Raw genomic sequence first — 18,294 nt, forward strand, 5'->3', positions numbered from 1 at the left:
ATATAAAATAAAATAAACTGTCTAATTCAAATGATGGAAGACTAAAAGCACTTACAAACAAGTACTCTGCTTCACCTCCCTATCTTGTTTCTCTCAAGTGGGGAAACAAGTTAGATTTTTAGCCATATTTCATAGGTATATCAGAACAATAATAACATAAGTTGGCTTTCAAGTCCTTATGCATTTATTTGGAATCCATCAAATGTAGTTCCCAGTTCAGACAAAGGATGGCAATTTTTTTTAAAAAAAAAACCTCACCATTTAAAACTACATGCTGCTTTACATATTGCAAAAATCTATGGCCCTCATCAGGATTTGTTTAATTTGCTAATCATATTCAATTTTGAGATTATTTCTCTTAAAATAATTGGCACTGATAGTTTTTCAGAACAAAAACAGAAAGCTAGATAAGATGTGATCTAAAAGAATGAATTAATTATAAATATTCACTGAATTCTGCACATTTCTATTGTGAAACAGAGGCATTACCATAAAATAAAAAGTTAAAAAAATAAAGCTACAGAACAAACATTTGCAAAATATGAGCGTATCTATTTTGTAATGAGCCTTGGAAATGATCTGATAACATAATCAAAGGTGTATGGCCAAGGTTTTAGTCCATTTGTTTTTATTTTAGATTTTGGAGAGGGTTAATTGTTGGTGATGATGATGAACAATCACACCACTGACCATTAATGACCATCTATCACATTAACACAAACTTGTTCAGGACTGCAAAACTGGGGAGGTCACTCCCAGCAGGAAAGCTAAAAAAATCCAAACGCTTCTCTGATAAACAATATAGTCTTATAACATTTATAGCAAAAGTAATATTTAATATCCATCACCTAGTCCAATGAAATAAATTGTAGCACATCTGTAAATTCAAAAAGTTATTTTCAAGGTAGATGAAGAACACTGCAAAGAACTGCATCTATTTAGAACAAAAAGAACTTGTAATCAGAGTATATACTCCCTCATTCTTTCTCAATCGATACTGTAGCTCAATAACTGGGTACTAAAAAATTACAACTCATTGAATTCCCCTAGAAGTCACTTGTATTGGATAGTGAACCAAGAGCATCATATTCCTCTATCTGCAATCACCCTGAGTCCCCAAAGCAGCACAAGTGTTAGCATTCAGATACAGAATGGTACTTAAACTCCCTGCCCTTCAATTATTTGCCTCATTGATGTATTCCTTGACTACTTTGTTCCATATTACAGAAAGTTAGATGAGGCCCTTGGTGATTCTATTTTTATTTGCATGAATCATTGATACCAGGATAGCACAGCAGAAGCTGAAGAATTTGAAACTGGTATTAAAGCCATATGCTGGTCTTCACTTTTTTCTGGCTTTTTGCAACCAGACAATAGAAGTTCAGGGAGGCACAACTCTATATGTTAAATTAGCAACAGACACACAAGTCGTAATTTAAGTTGAATCTTGTTCCTAATAAATAAGAAAAAGCAATCTGGCTTCGTCTTGTTTGCCAGCACATCAAAGTTCTGTAGCAAGTTGTGCAAAATTTTGGCGACTGGGTACTCTTGAAAAGTAATGCAATAATTGCAATAGCATCCCTCAGGGTGTAAAGATTATTGCCAGCATTACAATTCTTGCAGCAAGAATTGCAATGCTCCTCCTTCAGGACATTGAAAATAAAATTGGCCTTTAGATGCTTCATTTCATTATGTTTACATTTTCTGTAACCACACAGACATATTTAATTTGACCTCTATGATGTAAGAGGCTGACAATCAAGATTCTTTGACTAACTTATTTTTCCATTACTTCCTTTTTTTAAAAAAAAAGTGTCAGGGTGTGAATTCCGCCCTGGAAATAATGAGTTATGGATCTTGGCATATCCTTGAAGTATACTTTTGAAATAAGAAAAAAAATGAGGCATAATCTAAGAAAAACCTTTTATTGTAAAGAAAGTAAAAATACAAACTTACTAAGCTAATAATCACATCTTGGCAGAGAGTTCCTGTCTGCCTTGCAGACGGACAAAGGAAGAAAGGTAAAAAAAGTATGGAATGTATGACATGCACAGTAAATCAATGCTGATAAGAGACAGTTCATTCTGCTGTATAACTCAGAATGTAGGCACAGCTGGCAAACCAAATAAACGCAGTGACACCCCTTCTTTTGCCAGTTGAGTGGATATCATCAAATCATCAAATAAGGCACATCTTCTTCCACAGATACTCGTGTTGAGCTGTGGGAAGCAGTTTGTTGATCATGTGTAGATACATATTGCAATTTACCAAAATCTCATTTAACTAATTGCTTTATGTTTTGATAATGGATGTCAATGTGTCTAGACCTAGAATCTGTGAAATGTGACTCAGAAATATAAACCACCAATTCATTATCTTCCATCACGGTGATTGGTCGAATCGGACGTGTCCAGATATCTGTGATCAAAGCATCAAATCATGTTAAAGAATTACATGCATCTGAAACACAGGCATATTCAGCTTCAGTAGATGAACAACAAACTTCTGTTTTCTCACTTGCCAGTAAACAGGACAATCTGTTTGCATGGGTGTATTTGTTGTGTTACCAACCTTCATATTGCAATGATGCAAAATTTGTTCAATTTTCTCCTCTTGTGAAAGACTAAACCCCTTCTGTGTTTTGTCAATCTGAACACCTAAGTAAGTGCTAATATGATCTAAAGATTTCAATGTGAAGTATCTCTGCAAACGTTTAGCAAAAAATCTCACTCATTTTCTTATTTGGACCATTATAAACAATATCATCAACATAAACAAGAATTATCTCATATGCATTGTTAGATCTTTTTGTGAACACGCACTGATCAGTTTCGGACTTAATAAAGCCTATTGAATTTAGTTTGTCAGTAAGACATAAGTACCACATTAAACCTGACTGTTTCAGACCATAAAGACTTTTGTTTAGAAACCAGGCACCCCCTTCTTGCTGTCGGAATCCTGGAGGGCCTCTCACGTAGATCTCTTCATCTAGGTCTGCATGTTGATAAGCCATGTCAACATCAAACTGGAAAACCTCTAAACCAAGGATAGTTGCAGTGGTTAAAGCAATTTTTACACTCTCAGTTCTGATTGTCGGTGAATAGGTGTTTGTGTAGTCCTCAGGATAACGTTGAGCGAAACCCTGAGCTACACGTCTGGCCTTGTACAATGACTCACCATTTGGCTTCTTTTTAATTCTGTAGACCCATCGAGTGCCAATGACCCTTTTGTTTGCTGGAGGTTTTGCAGGTGTAAATACATTAAGTTTCTTTAAACTGTCCATTTCATCCTGCATTGCCTCATACCACTTCTCTTGCTCTGAATCAGGAAGCTGCTTGATTTGTGTGAACATATCAGGAGGAAGTGTAACATTGCAAATCAAAGGCAAGGATGTTTTTGTCAGTTGCCACGAATATCGCTGTGGAGGGGTTCCTTTTGTGACCCTCTTGGAACGTCTTGGAACAATAGTTCATTCTTCTTCTGCTTCGTCCTCATCCTCACATTCATTGCTAGCATCAGCATCCGTGGCTCGCGAAGATGGAACATCAGGTTGAGAACTAGTAGATGGAATGTTTGCCTGTGAATCTTGGTCATCAGGCTGTATGGCATCTACAACATCATCTCTAGGAAAATAAATTCCAGGATCATTGGAATGAATCCTGGACCAGCCATATCTTCCTCAAAATTAGCAGATTGAGAAATCACAATTACATGTTTGGAGTCAATAAATTTGCTCCATTTTGTATTATCATCAATACCCATAAATCTCTTTGCTGCTGGACCTCCTTTTCTTCTTTGAGCTAAGGGAATGTTCACCATAGCGTATGAATCAAAAATATGGAGGTTCTTGAGATCGGGCTTGTAGCCATACATCATGAAGAAAGGGGTCTGATTTATTACACTGCTCCAAGTACGGTTGACAATATAATTTGCATATTTGATAGCTTCACCCCAGTATAGATTACTTAGGTTGGCGTCTTCTAGGAGACAATGTATCGTGGTTTGTAGGACCCCTTGTCTTTGTTCTGAGACTCCATTATGAGCCGGTGTGTACGGAGCGGATGTCTGATGAAGAATTCCATTCTTACGCATCCAGTCCTGGAAACACTGAGACATGAATTCGGCACCACGGTCACTCTGGATTCTGGGGATGCAAACTTGGTTTTGGGTAGAAACAAGTGCTGTAAAGTCTTTAAAGATCTGAAAGGTCTTAGATTTCGCTTTCATTTCTCCATTGTGTTGTCAGAGGCTGTCAGAGGCAGTTTAAAAATAGGATCATGTGACTCTCTGAGGATTAGGTAGGACTGGTCTACTTGACCTCTGATATGTAATATTTATTTCCAAATGTTCAGGTCTAAAATACATCAAACAAATCATTGAACTTGACATATAATTTTATCACATTGCTTATTAACAATATATTCTGATAAGTCATGTTTCTGTCTAATGCTTTCCAATTTTAGGCTTTATTGAAGGAACATAAATTAGAAAGAAAAAAGGTGTACCACTTGCTTGGAATAATAAATTGTCCTTATTGTATTTGATTTGGCAAAGTCGATTAATTCAAGTAATTTATCAACTTTTGATATGTTTTCAACCAAAGATGTTAAAACTTAAAGTTCTTTCCCCTTTTTTCTATTATGAATTATTGATTGTATCTCAGCAGTTCATGCCTGAACAGAAACTTTGGAAACAACATAGTTTTAAAGATGCATTTTATTAATAGCCTTTAGTTTCCTTTCACATTAACAGCATTGTTGGTATATCATAGGATTTTCATATATGCTTATCATCTAATCTATTCTTGTTTTTATAATATTTACGTTTGAATGTGAATTGTTTTTGTTTTTGTACTTGTTCTTTATTCAATTGTTGTATGATATCCTGTATCACTTTTTCTGAGATGGGTAGCTATACAAATTTTATTAATAAATAAATAATTTAAAACAATCTCCAAATGGTGTCATTCAAATAGAACAGATCAGCAAGTGTGGCAACAGACTCTTTGCCCTACATACATCAAAATGACTGCCATAATATGGAGGTGACTGGGGCTTTGTCCTATGAAGTGATCAGGGATTGGTTTGACTATCTGAGTTGTAAAGAAGCAGCAATAAATTCTCAATCTGCGCATTGTGGTTGAAGATTCTTCTGAGGTGGCAAGAAATTGGATTTGAGTGGTAAGAACTACTTATTTGAGTAAGAAATGTAGCCTTTACTGCTGAATGAGATTATAATTTGCCCCATGCCAATTATAAGGAACCTTCACTTGATTATAATTTTAGACTCTTCTTTAACTTTCCTTTTTTAGATAGTGATAGCTCTGGACATCCTCTAGAAGAGGCAGATTATTTAGACCTTTGACAATTAGGCCAAATGTATCTGGAAAATGCATTGGTCATGTTCATAAATGGTGTTTTGAGAGTCTTGGATCAGAGGAATGAAAGATTCTTGATCTTCTTTAATCTCTTCATAGTTTTCAAAACCTTTACCCTGAATCTTTCTGAACCATCTTTGAAGGATTGGAGTGAGTGACATTGTTTTTCAGTAGTTCCCCTCTTTCTCAACACAGTGATTAGTCAGTGGTGGTGGTAGGATAGATTTTCATGGAAACAGTTTCTTTGTGTAATGCCTCAGGGCTTTCCATGTTTTTTTTAACTTCTATATGAAATTATAAGACTGATCATCCATTAGCCCAACATCCAACATTATCAATATACCGATGATACTGGCAATATACCCAGACCAAACTGTCAGTGCAGTAGAAGTGCTGATGCAAAGTTGTCAGAATAAATACAAACTGAGCCTCTCTGAAACAGAGTTGTTTTGGATTTCTGTGCCAATAGTTCTAGGTAAATAACATCTTTGCCTTTTCATACAAGAGTTGCACTTTTCCAATCAGAAGTAATTCACATGTTGGGATGATAGCTGTATCCAAGTAAGGTACTTACTATTATAACTTGTATACCACTTGTAGCTTTTCCTGGATTGGAATTCCCTAGTCATAGTCACTCATGCCCCCTCCCCACTTAAATTACTGTAATGGACTCTACATGGGACTGTCCTTGGAAAGCATTCAGAATCTGTAAATTGCACAATATACAACCATCTCATGTTGTGATTAGAGTATCTCAATATAATTGGATGATCCCATTATTTTGGAAACTGCACTGCTTGATATTCATTGTAGATTTTTAACTGTCTATTGATGTAATTTGCTTCCTCCTCCGTGTATGTACGTGTATGTATGTGTGTTGTGTATGTATGTACGTTTGGTGTTGTTATATATGTTTCATGTTATATGCTCCATTGTACGCCGCCCCGAGTCCTACTTGGAAAGGGAGCGGCTAATAAATCCAAATTTATTATTATTATTATTATTATTATAATTCAAGATGCTAGCTATCATCCTTAAAACATCACAGTGATCCAGACTAAGTTACTTCTCTGTATTAATTTGACCATCCAATTGGATTGATTGGGCTTAACTTCTTCCAAGTTCCATCTGTAGGAGTTTGACATCTGCTGGAATGTCATTTTAAAAAAATCATTGCTTCCATACTCAGATTAGCTTTTCGTGGAAATCCAGATCGTTCTTTCTGAGTTTCAGGACATTATCAAACATAGGAAGAAGGGAGTTCATTGAACATTTACATTTGGAGATGCTTGGGAATAGACAGCATGCAAATAAATATTTTTTTGGGGAAAAAAAGTCTAGGTTGGGTTTATATGACCTAATTTGTACCTAACTTGATGTGCTGTTGCTTCTCATTAAATTACTTACTGTTAATCTGCTGCTGCTTCCTCAATTAAATGTAAACCTGTCTCTCTACATCAGGAATTCGTGAATTTCTTGGTGGTGTCCCAATTTTCTTTCAGTCTCTGGCTGTTCTTTTCTTCTCCAGCTGTCTTCTTGTAGACTTGCAATGGCCTAATTGGATCAGAGGCATCACAGAAGATCAAGGGCAGATGTATGCTCCCATATCATTTCCTGCTCCATTTGTTTCTTGGGGATGAAGACAAATAGTTAAAGAGCTTCTAAAAAAAGACTCATTTCTGTGAATTTGCCCTGTTCTTTTCTCTCTTACAGCAGCACAAGAGAGGGTTCAGGTTTAATTCAAGATTGCAAGTCAGTAAAATTTATTATTATAAATTTTGTTTTTGGAAGGAAATAATACAATGCGCATAAACACAATCCTTTTTTAATCCCCAGTTGAATACGTGCAATTTATTATTTTAGAGAAAGTACAAGTGTTTTCCTAACAAATAAATCATGGTAAACTTGTTCTGATTCTTCTTCATGACCCTTTACTCTTTTTTCTTTCTCTTTTGACTATAGTTTCCCTTACTTATGTTCTAGCGTACCTATTGAATTTTAACTATAGTCATTTGCTTACTTTCTCAGTTCAATGACCATTACTTATTTTTTAACCCATTGGTCTAGTTATATCTTTAATTTCAACTAATGTATGCTTAGGTTTCTAACAGACTTATGCCTATCCTTTAAATTCTATTTAGCTCAATCTCTCCTGCCCTGAAAAAGACTAGCAGGTGCTATGCTTTCTCTTAAGCTTTTTCATGCTGGCTGGAGGGGATGATTTAGCCATTTCTGTTTTTGATATGCTGTTCTGCTGGTTGGTTTCTTGGGGTCTTTAATTCTTCTGAGTGGTTTATTCTAATTCCTTTCTAATGTTGCCAATACTTTGAGATTTTCTAAGGCTTGAATTAGGGCTTGCTGGAGCATCAGGATTAATGTCAATGGCAGTGCAAATATTTTTTCCACAGTGTCTCTCAGTGTTCTCTTGGCCACTTTTTCCAGCATTACTTCATTGAAGATGCTTTCGGCCAGCTGCTGCCACTGAGCCTTAAGCTGCTGCCACCAGTATTCACCCATACTTTCCAAAGCTTCTTTGCCTTCATGCTTCCTTCTCTGTTAGGACCACCACACCAAGGCTTCTGATGGCATCACTTTATGCTTATCTTGGCTGTTATGCACCTAAAAAGATGGGTTAGCTTTAGAGGCAAAGGAGGTAACACAAGGAACACAAGTGTTCCATGTTTCCACTTTTCATATCTATTAAGCAGTTGAAGAAATAAGGCAGTTAAATCTATGAGGCAGTTTCAAATAGTGAAATCTGTCAAGTAGATCTACATAATTCTGAGTTCAAAGTTCTTACTGGGAACCAAGCTTCAAGGGCAAGATGGTTAAAACTATCAATTGCTGAGAATTGGTGGAAGTTTCCAAAAAGACTTTATTGCTCTGTCTTGAATCTGCTTTTCTGCATCATGACATTCACCAAGCAGTCCAGTAACCTGATGCTTAAGCATTACATTTTTTACAGGCTTTTCTTCACAACAATGAATTAGAACTTTTGCTTTTCTTATATGAATATGTTCCAACAGAATAAAAACAATCCTACAATAAATTAGATTCTACAGTTGCTAATAAATTAATTATTATTTTTTTGTAATTTTTATTCTCAAAATTGAATTCCTACAGTGGAAACTAATTTTTGTTGTTGATTATGACATTTTAAGACAATTTAATTTGGGGACATCTAGAAAATTTAAGTGACATCCCTACTTAGTCTCACTGTAGGTACAATACTAACTAATCATTTGATGATTTGTTTAAAATGATTTTGTAGGTTCCTAGTGGCTTTTAAAAAAAGTTTAAACATTATTATTTTTAGTTTGCATTTTTATAATTTTTCAAATATTTGCTTGGGAATGTTGACTAAGGAAAGCTGACAAACTAAAAGTGATTTCTGAATGTTTCCACTTATCTGAAGTTCAGTCTCAAAATGAAATGTACTTTTCATGCAGAAAATATACAGTAAGAATTGATATTTGTTTTAATAATAACGTTTGTTAAAAACTGAAGTTGTTTACCAATTAAACATATTTTGTGAAGCATATGAAACATGTGAAACATTATGTGAAGCACATTTTTATATTATTGCTAATTGGCATAATGATAGTAACAGGCAGAATAATGATATTAACATCATAATTGTATCTTATCGCCCAGCAAGACTATGCCTGATATATTTCTGCTTCACAGTATGTTGGACTAATGACTTTAAAATCATGGCAAACTTCAAATTCAAAATTGTAATTATCATAAAGGGCACTAAGTACAAACTTAATGCAGCTTTGTAATGCATAAACAAATATTTAAAGTTATGACATATCATGGATTGCTTATATTATAAATTCTGAGTATCACAGAGTACTAAATATTTTTTCAGATTTTTTTTCTGTCTAGATCAGACAATTACCATTTAATGAAATTGAGAAACATATCAACCTGTAAACATAGAAAGACAATATATACTTGTATAGCCTGTTCTGATTTAATCTGTTATTTGGAATGAATAAAGCTGAAGTTCATCCAAATGCTCCCTTATAAAAACATTTTAATGAACAGAGAAGAACAGCAAAAACACATATGAGTTGGGCCATGCAGGCACAACTCACAGAGGGAATATACATTAAAAATATGTATTCTTTATTAAGCTCCTATTTCTTTTCATCCTCTGCTCTTTTTTACTTTTTCTTTTTATGCCTGTTTTATTTTTCTCATTTTGTACAGTTTATTATGTTTGTACTTTAAAATGTCAATAAAAATATTGTGTCTGTGTGTGTGTGTGTCTGTATGAATAAAAACACTGGGTCACAAATAAGTAATTTTTGGGTGGAGGTGGTTGTCAAAAATTAAGTGGTGGCAAATCCTTTATGGCAACAGCAATGTTTGATGGCAAGAGAGATGCTAGTTTTCAAAAAAAAATCCATGCAGGCTACCCAAGCCACAGGTTGTATATAGGCATGAGCCCTAGATTAAGCTTTTCTAGGTGTCTACAATGTCTTTCTTTGGAACAATCTCATTATTCTATTTTTTTATTATATGTTTAATGGTTGATTAAGATGGATGAAACTCATGTCTAAATATATACAGACTCAATTGAAAACTAAATTTCAAATGAAACCTTTTATCTACATGCTGAAATAAGAGGACTGAGACATGGTTGCAAAGAAGAACTCATCTAAATTCATTATCATTAAAAACTCATCCAGACTTTTATAAGTAGTAGTTATAGCTACACACACACACACACACACACACACACCTCTCTCACACACACATTCACACACACACACACACACACCCTTTACAGCTCTTCCGATAAACCATTGTAAATTGTAAAGGTAAGGATAATCCACTAGGAAATCCTTTTTTAATTTGATGTAAAAATAGAGACCAAATTGAATAATGTATTTCTTAATTAGATTTGTATATATTTTGTTAATTTTAGCTAATTCATTTCCTCGTGTTTTTAAATGTTAGTAATCCCAGAAAAAGATGTTGACTTTTAAATATTTGGCAATAATAACAGCAATTTCAGCCTTATTAAGTACCTTGGCAACAGAAGTCTAGACTGATTCTTGCAAGTATTTATCAGAATTGTTCTAGCCCCAGCAGATGTAACTACATGCAGACAGAAGAATGATTCTAATCAGTGTTATGAATAGGAACTTTGGCAAACAATCTGCTGCTGTTTCAGTGAAAAATGACACATGTTCTCACAAAGGTAAAGAAAACATAGGGTTTTGCTGAACATCTTCAACATTTTGCTGAAATTAATTGCATAAAGATCAAATAGTATGAGAGAGAGAAAATTTGTGATCAGATCTCTCACTGTTTTGTGCAAGAAAGTACATTTTATCAGGTTTATTACTGACATCCAATCTTCCCTAGAAATAAAAGGCAATTAAAATGAATACAGCATTCCTGAATTTAGGATCAGAAATGTACCAATTTAAATTTCTAATTTAATAAGGAAGGGGAATGATAACCATTTTCAACTAGAATTTTCATTTGTCAGGAGCTCCAAACTTGAATCTGTAATGTTATATATGGTTTAATCCTACAATAACCCTAGAGCACCTCTTATCTTGAGAGAAGAGAATATTTGTAGCTCAGGGTTGAACTGTGGAGTCTTGGTATGTCTGGCCTTGGTTGTTTTCTTGCAGATGTTTCATTACATAACTATGTAATAAAATGATTACATAACTAGCACTGATGATGCTATTTATTTCGGTAAGGCAAGAAAACAACCAAGCTCAGAGAGAACCAAGGATCTCACAATTCTTATATTTTTATTTTGTGACAAAAGTGGGGGGGGGGAGGAATTTTTTTTTTTTAAATAGACAATAATCTGGTCCTTTTTTCTGGCTTTGTGCCTAATCATGATTATATCTTCTGGTCATATTCCAGATTTCTCTTTTATTTCTTTATTTTCTTCTTTATTATTCCTCACAACAGCGACAAACCTTCCCTTTAATTTACTACTCACTAAAAGTTTTAGCTCCCATTTGCTAAGTTAAAACAGTTGAGATTGCTACATTGGATGGATGATCCACTTATATCAGGGGTGTCCAAACTTGGGAACTTTAAGACTTGTGGACTTCAACTCCCAGAATTCCCCAGCCAGCCATGCTGGCTGGGGAATTCTGGGAGTTGAAGTCCACAAGTCTTAAAGTTCCCAAGTTTGGACACCCCTGACTTATATAATATATTTTGCTGACAAATGCAGCACCAAACCAGTTACATGTATAGTTATGTGACAATCATCACAGAAGTGATATATAAAACTGTCTTAATTTTATGGCTGCAACTGAACTTAAAACAATTAAGGTTTTAAGTAATTCAATTAATTCAGGGTGGCTTAAAAATTTATCCAGCTACAGTTCAGTTCTTATACACCCAATGAATATGTTAATTGTTTCTCTCATGTAGGGTTACAATAAATACAAATACAAATTCATTTAATTGCAATACTAAAGAGAAATATAAATCAAATTTAAAAAATAGAAATACAAAAAAAAATCAAAGAAAAAAGAATACACACACACAGACAAACACAGAAGTGGTTTTCAATTTTCTTAAAAGCAGTTATAAATGCATTTATATTTTACCTCTATAAGGTTACATAATTTTCTTTTTTCAGCAAGTGTCCATAAGGTATTTCCAGTTACTAATAAATGTAGTTGTTGATCTTTCTCTAAGCAAACAAGTTAATTTTGGCATCTCTGCAGGTTCTATCATATTCACCAACTGTTCTTCCATTGTAGGTATTTTAAAGTCATTTTATTTTTGTGCATACAATAGTCTCACAGCAGAAATAATATGCAAGAATAGTTGTCTGTCACTTTTTTCTAATTGTCTATAAGCCCAGCAAAAAAAGTTCTTAGTTCGGTAGAATATTAATTTTTAATTTTTTTGTACCATTGACTATATTTCAGCCAAAAAAATTTCTGACTTTCTAAACAAGTCTACTAGGAATGATAAAATGACATTTTGGGTTGTCCACACTTCCAACGTAAATTTGAAGTATTTTAACACATTCTAGACATTTTTTCTTGACTCATAGCAGTGCTACATTATCTTGTAAAAAAAAATTCACTTAAGTTAAAACATAATATGCATTTCAGCACTTTTAGCCACATATTTCTCCTCTGTTCCATAAATATGCTACAGTATTTCCAAAAGTCTTAGCTCACTTTATACTTTTTACTAGTTCTACTACTACTTCCATTTCATTTTCATTTCAAATCTCAGTAAATGTTTATACATATTAGCATGTACATAGTTCAACTTCAAATTCTGTCTTCTGCTGCTCAGTTCCAAATCTCATATTACCTACCTTGAATCTTTCTTTTAAATGTGCATGTGAAAACCAGCTGTTCTTTTGATTTCATCTTATATTCTTATGCTCTTGTTCCAACAAGCCTTGATAAGTTAACCATTTTCCTTTTACCTATTGTTTCCTTTCTCACAAAAAGCTTTTTCTGCTTTTGGTTTTTAAAAAGCACCTTTATATCCTATACAGATTCTTCCATAAACCCATTTGCAGATAATACAACCCTCAAATATTTGACCAAAGTACCATGAGATTTTTTTCTACAGATGTGCTTATATGAAAGTACTATATATATGGTAGGTCTAAGAAAGGGAACATTGAAATTCGAGTTTACCTTAGCCATGGGAGCTCATTAGATGATTTTCAACCAGTTGTTAGCTGAGAAGTTTAAATTTCAAAACACAGCCACAAAATTGGGTTCAGTTTATCTGCAGACCAGAGTTCAGGGTTGTTGTTGTTTTTAAGCCTGTGATGGCCTTAAAATCGTATATTTATATAAAAGATGTGGTAACAGTTTTAGGTTTCCCTCCCATCACTGCGGTTAAGAAATTGAAGGTCAGCTTATCCGTGGGTGATACATTTCTCATGGCATTTTGGTTGAAATTCCAAGAGGTGGCTTATTCAACAGATAGGTTTGTCTGCAATTATATATGATAATACAAAGGCTTGTTCTTATCAGAAAACATGAAGGAAAAGGTACTGTGTACATTTATTTATTTATTTATTTATTACTTATTTATTTTATTTTTATTTCTTAGATTTTTAGACCGCCCCTCTCCCAAAAAGGGACTCGGGGCGGTGTACAGTCAATACAATAAAACCAGTCATAAAATTAAATACATTTAAGCTACATTTAAGATACATTTGGAGGGGAGATAGGCTGTACTAAGAAATAAATAATTCTAATCCTAAAAACATCACAATTAAAACCCCAAACCCTAAAATAAAATAAATCCCTGGGAGGTAAAACTAAGAAAGTGCCAGGCCAGCTGATTGAAACAGGTGAGTCTTTAACTTTTGCCGGAAGGAACGGAGGTCGGTGGTAGTTCGAATGTCTGGGGGGAGGTCATTCCAGAGGGTTGGGCCCATCACAGAGAAGGATCTACTCCTAGGTGTCGCCCGCTGGCATTGCCTAGCAGACGGCACCAGGAGGAGCCCCTCCCTGTGTGAGCGGATAGGTCGCAGGGACGTATGTGGAAGGATGCGATCCTGCAGATAACTAGATCCTCTGCCATGGAGCGCTTTAAAGATGGTGATCAATACCTTGAAACGCACCCGAAAGGCCACAGGTAGCCAGTGCAGCTCGCGCAGGAGAGGTGTTACGTGGGAGTAACGTGTACTTCCCATAATAACCCGCGCGGCTGCGTTCTGAACTAGCTGCAGTCTCCGGATGCGTCCCAAGGGAAGCCCCATGTAGAGGGCATTGCAGTAGTCCAGGCGAGACGTCACCAGCGCATGAGTGACCGTGCGCAGGGCACTCCGGTCCAGTAGGGGGCGCAATTGGCACACCAGGTGAACCTGGTGGAACGCCCCCCTTGCCACGGCTGCCACATGGTCCTCCATTGACAGCCGGGCATCAAGGAGGACGCCCAAATTGCGCGCCCGCTCCACAGGGGACAGTTGTTCGCCCCCTATGGCCAGCAATGGGGTCAGCTGGCTGAACCGAGGTGCCGGTAACCACAGCCACTCGGTCTTGGAGGGGTTGAGTTTGAGTCTGTTGTCCCCCATCCAGACCCCGACGGCTTCCAAACACCGGGACATCACTTCGACAGCCTCGTTGGGGTGGTTTGGGGTTGAAATATACAGCTGAGTATCATCAGCGTAGAGATGGTACTCAACCCCAAAACCACGGATGATCTCACCCAGCGGCTTCACATATGCGTTGAACAGGAGAGGCGAGAGGACCGACCCCTGCGGCACCCCACAAGTGAGTGGCCTCAGGGACGACCTCTGCCCCCCTGTCAACACACATTGCTTCCGGTCGGAGAGGTAGGAGCCGAACCACCGCAAAACGGTGCCTCCAACTCCCATCCCCTCCAACCGGCGCAATAGGATACCATGGTCGATGGTATCAAAAGCCGCCGAGAGGTCTAATAGGACCAGGATAGAGGAGCAACCCCTATCTCTGGCCCTCCAGAGATCATCAACCAACGCGACCAAGGCTGTCTCAGTGCTGTGCCCGGGTCGGAAGCCGGACTGGCGTGGGTCTAGATAGTCGGATTCGTTTAGGTGTCGTGGGAACTGCTGCGCCACCACATTCTCAACAACCTTCGCCAAGAAGGGGAGGTTGGAGACTGGACGATAGTTAGCTAGCTCCATTGGGTCGAGCGAAGGCCCCCTGAGCAAGGGTCTCACCACCGCCTCTTTCAAGGCGGTTGGTAAGTATCCCTCACCCAGTGAGGCGCTCACCAGGCCCAGGAGCCAGCCTCGTGTCACCTCCCAGGCTGCCAGTACCAGCCAGGAGGGGCACGGGTCCGTTAAACAAGTGGTGGGTCGCAGCCGTCCATGCAACCTGTCCAAATCCTCGGGGGCAACAGAGTCAAACTCCTCCCAGAATGGTCTCTCAAGACTCGCTGTTGGCGGCTCGTCTGGTCCACTGACGGAGGTCCACCCGCTCTGGATCTGATCGATTTTGTCCTGAAGATATTCCCCAAACTCCTCTGCTCTACCCTGTAAGGGTGTCTCCCGCGCCCCCTGCGATAAAAGGGAGCGGGTCACCCTAAACAGAGCGGCCGGGCGGTTATCCGCGGACGCAATAAGAGCAGCACAATATCTACGTTTGGCCGCTCTTATTGCCACAAGGTAAGTCCGCAAATAGGCTCTTACCTGTGTTCGGTCAGATTCGGAGCGTGAGGACCTCCACCTGCTCTCTAGACGTCTCCTGTGGCGCTTCATCACCCTAAGCTTGAACTTATTAGTCGTCCCCTCTCCCCACAGGGACTTGGGGCGACATCATCATGAGCTTCTGGAAGAAAGCAGGGACATAAATCTAATGTAAAATTCATTATTGAATTATATTCTCCATTGAAGAACTGTGACCTCAGTTTTCTGCCCCTGGATGAACAAGGTTACGTCGAGGATTGGAGATCACATCAGTATATGTCTTATTTGAACATTTATTTTTTATAGGTGGAATTAGTGTATTATCTTATTATGGAAACCCAGTTGCTGCAAAAGAGGGCAAACTAAGGTTCTTGTCTAAGCACAATTTTATTATCTTTAATCATCTTCAGAAGACAGGCATCTTATGTCATACATCCTGAAATTTCATGTTTATGTTTAACTACATTGTGTATGAAAGCAGCTGAATTTCTTTGGTTCATCAGCATGCTAGACAAGGGCTGCAGTGCTTGACTTTAACCCTGTCAGGACTATTAACAACATATGCATTAAAATTGCCATCACGTGTGTTTCACTACGTTTTTCCCATCTGCGGAGCTGGGGTGGGTGTGGCCTGCACATGATACATATGGTCCACAGGCTGCCAGTTTGACACCCCTGGAGTAGGGTAAGTAAAATAATGATAAGTAAAATTTGGGAGGGTTAAACTTCCCATATGGTTGTTTAATTCACATATATTCCTCTATACAAGTTCTAATCACACTAGCAATGCCCTTTATATAGCCCACTAATATCAGTAAAATTTGTTTGGTTCTTTCAAGTAATGTTTCTCTTCTATTCTCCTATTTGTTCTTTCCATACTTTCTATAAAAAGGAGATAAGAAAATGAAACAAACGAGATAAGATAAAGATGATTAGAAGGTTCACATTTATGTTTCTTCTAAGGATGCCAGCAAATTGTTCTCCAAAGTAACAAACACAAATTATTTTCCAGCTTAATTACTTCTACCATTCTGATTAACAGCATGTCTTATATTAGACCCCAGCATGCTGCTATTTGTGTCTCACTTCATGTCTTAACTTAAGCCATCATGGGACCAGTTTGGTTTTAGCGCACTGTGTTGTGTGAACTCAGCTACGGCTGTTGTTTTTAAACTATGGTTTATTGTAAAAGGAGAGCTATAATAAAAGTCTACATTCAACCTTTTTTTTGGGGGGGGGGGGGACCAAACAAATCAGATAGTAGCTGTTAAAGTTTTATGTTCTCAACAGAAAAAAATGTTTTCTAATTTAAAGCAATGGTCACAATTTAATAATTGTGGTTTTCTTTCCAACAGGAAGAGGGGGAAATCATTTCTGAGAAGGAGAAAAAGATACAGCAAAACAAGGTCATAAAGTATATTAAAAAAAGTAACAGCAACAGCACAAGTAATGACAACACTTTATATACTCAGTCAATTTAAACTGCAATCCTTCCTCAGCTGGTTTTGTTCCCTGAAATCTCATTAAAAAAGGCAGTGATGTGTTTTTAATGTCAAAATACTATTTAATTCTTGTCATCTTCCTTTGCTGAGGCTAACACAATAGCAAACAGATCTTCTGTACAAGAAAACAATATTTTTCTGAAGAAGGAATACAAAATATGAGCCTCTGTGAAATAAATCTTGCTACAAATAAAACCATGCCATCACAGCAGTAGAGGAAAGAAAAGTTCCAAATATTTATGTTGGCAGTTTCCTGTTGATCAGAATTTTTTCCCCAACCTTTTGGTATTATCTTACCTTGTCATTGTACATGAAGTAGTAGATTCTATCCTTTCTTCCTGATGTGAAGAAGCATAGAGCTACACCTTTTCTTCCTAACCAAGGTTATAAATTCCAGATATTTTACAGAATTCAGCTGATGCTAGAAAAGCCTATATCAGCACTTTGTGGTATGTCTCTTGCCTCTACTTTTGTATAGCAACATGCTGATTTTCTTGTCCATGTATTAAAGGCCTTTTAAGTCTGATGAATGGATGAGTGGAAGGCTATGGAAAGTTCAAAAATTTTCAACTTACAAAAGTTTCTCCAGTTCTCTACACTTGCACTGGTAGAAAGTTCTTTCAAATGCAGTGAAAATACTAAGAAATGGGAAAGGAATACAAATATGAACTAAAAACAAAAATAAGTGACTCTAATTGTGGTCCAACTTTATGAAAGTCTTTGATAATAGTACCCTGAATTGGGTCCTGAAAGTATTTGAATGTATTTAAAAGCAGTAAAACTCATGCAACATGATTTTGAACACTTAGTACCTTTTGCATTCTTACTGCTTTATTTATAGTATTATTGGATTTTCTGGCTACCTACCATACAGGTCTACAATATACTAGCTGAGAGTTCAACAGGGCCTGGATTGTTGAAATGAGGTTATGCCCCGGCCTAAATTTATAAATAGATTCATGCCATAGGGGACACTTGCACCCTTAATGATAACAATAGATCTAGAAGTACCATCAAGGGATGGGCGAGATCTTTTAGTGAGGTGGCACATTTATTTATGGTTTACAAAAAAAAGTTGGTGCACTTTAAACTTTTGTAACTTCCTCAACAATGAAGCAACTAATCATTATATATGTATGTGCATGCTCACATGTGCTATAAATAAGAATCAAATTAAATAAGTAAATAGTTATAATTGGTATTGACTATAATAGCTAGTGGGGGAGGGCATATCATAAACATGTATATACCTCTTTTAAAAAGGA

This window comes from Natrix helvetica (genome assembly GCF_964273705.1).
Source record: "Natrix helvetica genome assembly, chromosome: 4".
In the NCBI taxonomy this organism is placed as follows: Eukaryota; Metazoa; Chordata; class Lepidosauria; order Squamata; family Natricidae; genus Natrix; species Natrix helvetica.